This window comes from Pinus tabuliformis, chromosome 2_2 (genome assembly GCF_031772625.1).
Source record: "Pinus tabuliformis cultivar Carrire ecotype Pingquan chromosome 2_2, CPIR1, whole genome shotgun sequence".
Lineage (NCBI taxonomy): Eukaryota > Viridiplantae > Streptophyta > Pinopsida > Pinales > Pinaceae > Pinus > Pinus tabuliformis.
In genome coordinates, this window is record NC_142300.1 from 1,260,892,858 (window position 1) to 1,260,900,641 (window position 7,784).

Genomic DNA, 7,784 nt, shown 5'->3' on the forward strand with positions numbered 1-7,784 from the left:
AGCCCACCTTTAGAAGGCCAGAAATATTTTCATACCTATCTTATTCTAAATTTTGGCATCTAAGGAGATGAAAGAAGGTGTTGAGGGAGAAGTCATCGATGGTGCAGTTAATTCTTTGAATGATAGGCTTGAGATTATTGTATTTGGGGAAGGATTCTTTGCACAAGTATTGTATTGTGAGGAGAGAGTCTCCAAGGAATATGATCTCAGAGGTAACCATGTCTTTCACCAAGGTTAATCCAACCAAGAGGCCATACATTTAAGCTTGATTATTCAAAAATGGTTGGGAGGAAGGAATGAAATCCTCCCCACCTAGGATCAACCCCCACAAGTGACATGAGGGATGTTGATAGTATTGACAATATACTTATATTCCTCATATGGAATATACAATGTTGTAGCTCTACACACACACACACACACACACACACACACATATATACATAACCTTAGATTTAAGTGCTAAGAGGCAAGCCTTTTTTTAAGTTTTACACTCTAAAAGAGGTTTTCAATTTGAGAAATTTGATTCCTCTCGACCCTTGATAAATCCTAAATTAACATGGATTGATGTTGGTTATTTAAAATGAAATATAGTTAATTAATTTTATTTTTTTATTATTTAAATTTAAATAATAAATCATTTCTATAAAATTATTGTATTTTATTGTTTTAAGAAATACCTTTATTTATCAATTAAAATTTATCTTACATAAGGGGGGAAAATAATTGTTATCATCTACACATAAACTTAATTATTGTAAATAATATATTTAACTCATAAAATGATGTACTAATTTTACATAATTTTAGACTATCTTACCCCTTTTCCAATGTGATATTCCCAAACTTTTATTATAAACATTAATCATTACCATAGTCTCATTACATCATATCTAATCTAGATGTTAATATTAATCATTAAATTCATGGTCTTCATTACATCATCATTAAGCTTTTGACCCAGCCATTTGTAAGCTCAAATATCATGTGCAGGTGATGTCCTTATAAGGCCACGTGGGTATGTTTTATGAAAGTGTCTCCTAGATGGCCACGTGGGTGTGTTTTATGAAAGTGTCTCCTAGATTCTTAATGATGGATAGTCATGTGATGCCGGAGGGAGGATCACATATAGAATTTAAATTATTTAGGTTATAGATTAGAAAAATTCTTGTAATATTTACACCGTAAGGCGTTTCCCTCTGAAATAAACTCCCCCAAATGCTTCTCTGTTCTAATCGTAGCCGTTAGATCTTTTGTTAGACGATTGAACAAAAATCAGCCGTCTAATTTAAAAAACCTTAAAAAATTTACAAGGGATTTGATTCTTTAACGCTTGGACCACCAATTTGGTTAACGACGAGCGGGTTGAGAGGTTATCAGTGCCAAGGTTCGATCCCCCTCGCACTCAATTCCTTTGCACAGATTTTTCAGTAGCGGAAATGGGCATTCACATTCGAATTCTTATAGGAATTCCAGAGACATGCTACTATCGGGACTGGGACTGGGACTGGGCATATCTCCCCCAAGTTTGGCTGAGTCTCCAGAACCGAAGTTGAAGATGCAGGAGGACCAGAAGTCGCGAGATCCAGTCTCACCATAGCCTCGAGCAGGCATTATGGGAGGACCTGTTATTACCAAGAGTGGAAACGTGCTTCCAAAGCTCAAGATCTTTGTGGGTTACGATCCCCGTGAGGATCTTGCCTACGAGGTCTGCAGGCATTCGATACTGAAACATGCCACATTTCCAGTTGAAGTAATCCCCATCAAATAAGCGGATCTCCGCAAGGCCGGGCTTTACTGGCGCACAAGGGATCCCACTGAAAGCACCTAGTTCTCCTTTTCCAGGTTCTTGACTCCTTTCCTAGCTGGGTTCGAGGGTTGGGCTATGTTCGTAGACTGTGATTTTCTCTATACTGTTGACGTTAGGGAATTAGCTGAGCTCATTGATGATAAGTATGCTATACTGTGTGTCAAACACGATTACAAGCCCAATAGTGCTACAAAAATGGATGAGGTTGTGCAGACTACTTACCCCAGAAAGAACTGGTCATCTATGGTTTTGTATAATTGCGGGCACCCCAAGAACAGAGTTTTGACACCCTCTGTTGTGAATTCCCAATCTAGGGCATTTTTGCATAGATTCACTTGGCTTGATGACAATGATATTGGACCCATTCCCTACACCTAGAATTTCCTTGTTGGTCACAATGAGATTGATGACAAGGAACTTCCCAAAGCTATACATTATACAATGGGAGGCCCTTGGTTCGAGGCCTGGAAAGATTTCCAATTCACAGATCTGTGGCTTCAGGAAGTGGATGAGTATAAGAGGTCCCAGATGATACAGAAGGTGATTCAAGATGAGCTCATAAGGCTGTTGGATACAAGAATGAATGAAAGAGCAGGAGAGCTTGAAACCAGAGTAGGTGAGTTGGAAGGCAAGGTTAGAGAGATCTCTACTCTACAGAAATTGCTGTTGTTTTATCTGCAAGAGAGGTTTCTAACAGAGGGAGGGAATGGTGTGAAAGAACCTCCTTTTGATGCCTAGTTGAACAAGGGATTGCGGAGCAGAAAGGAATTGCTTTGGAATACCCTGTCGGATCTTGTGAGAGTGCAAAATAGGAATATGTTTTGGAGGTACTAGTGCAGGATATAGCCTAATTATTTTTATTTGATTCTATTTTTATCTCTAAATATTAGAGAGAAATTGTAGTTTTCTGCATAAATTTTGAACTGGAAGTTAACTTATTTCTTAATATACTATTCGCCCATGGTATAGTCAAATCACCTTTACTTTATAGCAGCTAAGAAATAGCTACATTCTTCATTCTCATCCTTTTTCCTGAAAGAATGGTATGAAGGGTTTGTACCCTATCTGGACAATAATGTCATTGTGACAAAAAATTTTCTCCAATGTAGTTATCTCAGACATTGCAATTTCATGGAATATGCTTCATCATATCAATTGGTGTAATTGTATATGGATGGTTATTTTAGGTTATTCACCTATGGTATGGTCAAATATGCCTTTAATTTAGCTACATTCTTCAATATCATCCTTTTTCCTGAAAGAATTGTGTGAAGGGTTTGTACTCTATCTGGACAAAAATATTATTGTGGCATTTTTTTTCTATCTTAAATGCAGTTATCTCAAACATTGCGATTTCATGGAATATACTTCATCACATCGATTGGTATAATTGTATTAATCCTTTTTATTAGCTATCTTGATTGTAATGTATGGATGGTTGTTTTCGGCCAGGCTCAAACATCTCTGTGTTGTTGGGGTTGCCATTGTGGTGTATTTAGTGACTATTTTGATGTGTTTATGTTGAAAATTTATAACCTTCATAAGCATTTTTAAGTTCACTGTTATTCAATAAGTAGTGTATTTTGTGAAGGACAATGGAGATCAGTGGATCTTCTCATTTGCTGTGAACAATACTAGAGTGCTCAAGCTAGTGTGTACAAAGCATATCACAACAAAATATATTCATATTTTGCATGTGCAAAGTATGCATTATGCTCACATATGGAATTTTTAACAGTGTTCTTCTACGAGAAAAGTATGCCTTTATGTTTTGATGCAGACACCTCCAATTTGCATAGCACTCTGGTCCTCAGGTTTCCACAGGGGTAGACTTACACCACCCATTTAAACCTAACATAAATGTCAAAGAACGCTTCCCGTGATCTGAAAAGGGGTTAGTAACTATAATAGAGAATAGGTTGTGCAAGCTTTAGCAGAGGGATCAAATGAAGATTTCCAGTCTCAAAACCTGCAAACAAGTATAGAGCAGAAGAGATTTAGTGAAGAATTACGTGATGCTCTGTTCTTGCAAACAATTGCGGTATTTATGAATGCAAACCACTAAAATATTCAGGTTGGGGATGAATAATCTACAGGGGACAACAACAATCTTTAGATCGCCGAAAAGATAGAAAAGTTGTCTTTATTCCATTATCTCTAATCTTTGATACAAAGAAAACTCCCGAGATAACTAGCATATCAGCCCTACAATCGCTTCCCTCGGCGTATGGCTCATCTGAGCACATTCTTTATCCCCCTATGACAATTATAAGCACTGGATATACATCTATACCAAACCAGACTCCCGTTTAATGAGCTTAAAAAATGTCAGTGGATTGTGACAGATCTCATTGATGGTATGTCATTCTGGAATTGCCACAGTTGAGTTGTAGAAGTAGCCTGCCCAGCCTGCCCACCTTCTGTCCACGTTTCCTTGTTAGCACCTATTCCTTGGTTAGTTTTTCTTTCTTCACATCATGTAGTGCGGTTTCTTTCCACTAATCATTCTGCTGAGTTGTAAGGAATCTTAAAAGATAACCACGACCGCAGTTGAGGGGAGATAGCAGGATGCTCCTGCATCTAGTTATGCCGTAAGGCGTTTCCCTCTGAAATGAACTCCCCTAAATGCTTTTCTGTCCTAATCGTAGCCCATAGACGATTGAACAAAAATCTGTCGTCTAATTTAATAAAAAATGTTTTAAAACATTAAAAAACCTTAAAAAACGTTATTAGCCTGCAGCTGTTTGTGCTTTTGCAAGGCATTTGATTCGTTTAATGCTTGGACCACCAATTTGGTTAACAGCGAGCGGGTTGAGAGGTTATCACAGCACCCTCCAGGAGCATTGATGATGGAGCAATTGGTTCCCAAAATTCCTGGTCAAAACTTCTAATGGTGGCTGCTCCAGAGATTGATTCTCCAAAATGTTGTACGATTGGAGCTCTACAAAGTGATGCCAGCCGAGCCAGTTCCCTAGCTGATGTTATGTAGTATTGCTGCATGCAAGGAAGGTCAGAGGAGTTACAAGAATTCTCTTATTGCTATAAAAACCCAAAAGCATGGAAACAAAGAAATACAGATAAACTGTTGTCATGATAGAATCTTGATGCAAATTAATCTATTTGATAACATCCTTTTCAATCAGATTATTGGATCTACCTACAGCAAACTTTGAAGTAGAAATCAAACTCTCTTATCGCCAATTTATGTTCCTCTGAGAAAATTAAAATTTGCATGTTTGTATTTATTATTATTGAGAAATATAGAGAATACCTGATACCATATACAACTTGCACCCACTGGTATAAACACAATGAAGAGCTGCCAAGCAATATGAGACATGACTGCAATGATACCCAAAAGTTGTATAAATGCAAAAGACAATTCTCCTAGTTGAGAAGGAATCAATGTGTCCACTGCACTTTGATCAGTTGATGCCTACCAAGAAACAGAGAGCTTGTTATTGACCCACTAGAATCAAATGATTTCCTTCTCTCTTAGGAAAGGTATTAGCCTATTAAAACAATAAATGTCAACTGACCCGATTCAGTATTCACCCAGATGGAGTTGCATCAAAGAAGGACATTGGTGCACGAAATATACACCTATGCAGAGTGCTGAAAAGCTGATTAGCAGTTTTAAGTCCAACCAATGAAAGAAGCATAGACCTCACAAGAACGCACAGGGAGCTGCTTAATGTCAAAGCAACATAAACCAGAATGAAAAGGGACTTTCTCATAGGGGAACTCTCATTTTCTTTTGTAGAGGCTTCCGATGTCATCCAGAGGTTACTACATATTTGAAGTAGCTGACTTATTATTTGGGCCAGTAGTATTATAGGTATCAAAGTACCATTGTATGCAACAGTAATGTAAGACCAGTATACCGACATGCTTACCCTGCCTCTCTCTCTTTCTTCTTCTTGTACAAGCTGTGAATTTTTATTCTCTTTATCCAATTTTTCTTTGTGGTTTTCTGGTTCAACCTCTTCCTCTACATCTATTGAGTTCTGAACACCGCACTGCTCCAGTGTGTCACTGGCAGTAACATTTTTCACTGCAGCTGTATTGCCAGGACATGAGCTTTCAACAAATCTCTCTGATGTGTACACTTCAGATTTCTCCATAGCAGAAATAGTTTTCAAAGCTTTCTGATGTGCACCAACTAATTCCACAAAATCTATGCCTGATTGTAAGATGTCATCATATCTGCCAACCTGAGTAATTTCACCATCTTGCATTACCTGTGAAGAATATCATTTACATCAACAAAATATGGATCACTTATCTCCTCCTCTCAATAAATGATCAATAAACCCACTGTCTCTTTACCAATTACATTGAAAATTTTAATATCACTAGAACAGGATGAAAGAAATTCAAACCTACCAGAATGATGTCAGCAGAGGGTAAAAACTCCACTTGATGAGTTACATAGACTACAGTCTTTGAACCCAGAATACCAAGTATGCATTCCTATAACAAGCAAGTCCAATTTCTTAGATGTTTATGGGCATGAATTTGCAGCAGCACAACCGGAAATGTATATTATCCAAACTGAACAATGAATTGCAGAGTGCTACTGTAGAGCTTCATCATTCCATCAAAACATAAAAACTAATTAATTCAGCAAACCTACAGTATGTAAGGATAAGAGAAACATACTTGGAAAATATGTTTTCCGGTATGTGCATCCACAGCACTAAAAGGGTCATCAAAAATATAAATGTATACATCTTGATATAAAGCACGGGCAATCTGTATTCTCTGTTTTTGTCCACCACTCAAATTTAACCCTCTTTCTCCAATGTATGTCTCGTCCCCATAAGGAAAAAGTTCAAGATCGTTCTTCAATGCACAAGCATCAAGTACGCTATTGTATCTAATAGTATCCATCTGCTTTCCAAAGAGAATAGCATCTTTAATTTTCCCACTTTGTATCCAAAGCCTTGATGAGTTATAGTCCTCAAATGAAGCCTAGCCAAGTAACTGCTTTACGCAGATCTCTTATGGAAACGTACACCAGATACGCCGCTGTTGACCTGTTGATCTCACAGAAAAACAGTGCTGCAAAGGCTGACAAACACAAACTGTTAGCCTTTTAAAATTCATATCGTTGCTTCACAGTGAAAAAGAGATAAGAGATTGGATTCTATTATTGTATGAGTTGCTATGGATCTATGCCATAGGGTTTGAATTCCATTATTACTTTCTTTTTGTATGAAAAAATCGTATATTTAATACTCAAGCAGAATATTCATCAAATGAACTGCAGTTGTAAATGAATCCAATTCTTCTTGTTCTTTGAATCTGTTCTTTTCTGTTTTTGGTATGAAAATCCTTGTGAAACATTTTTATATCCAAATGCTTCTGGATTTTTTGAGATATATTTATTATTCTTTTCCTAGATACAAATGCATTTTATCTCTTTTAATTTGTGGATATGGATGAATATATAATTATGAAAAGTTCCTTTTATGACACTGGCAGTTTCTGGTGCATTACAATTTACAGAATTAGCTTCCCTACTTATAGTTGTTCCTTTTCTTGATTTCAGTAATACAGACAAAAAAATGTACTTTTCAATTTTGAAAAATCCTCTTGAAATTTGATTTAAAGACTAAGGTTTATGAATCATGTATCAATAAAGTCCTATTGTGCAGATAATGGATGCTTTTCCTATGGACATTTCATTTGTTGTCAGGACTCGAGATGTCAATCTATGAAAGCCAACGTGCTAGTAAATTTGATGTCAAATTTTAGACATTTTCTCTATGTGAGTGAAGTCATTTCCTTGAATTTGGTGTTCATGCACAGAATTCTGTTGTGATAAAAAACAATTATCCTATTTTTGGAAGTGCCCTTTGCTTAGACAGAGGAACTTAATAGACCAATACAATTGATCCATGTAATATTTCCTTTTGATCCATGTATATTTTCAAACAAACAATCGTAAATTGTTATGGCATGGCTACCA

General features: G+C 36.7%; 2 pseudogenes; one reads left to right on the forward strand and one right to left on the reverse strand.

Annotated features, from left to right (window-relative positions):
• Window positions 1-1,378: 1,378 nt before the first annotated feature.
• LOC149198070 (protein CDI pseudogene) lies at window positions 1,379-2,596 on the forward strand (annotated as a pseudogene).
• Window positions 2,597-5,361: 2,765 nt separating this feature from the next.
• Window positions 5,362-6,048, reverse strand: LOC149198071 (putative non-intrinsic ABC protein 5 pseudogene; annotated as a pseudogene).
• Between the last annotated feature and the right edge of the window lie 1,736 nt (window positions 6,049-7,784).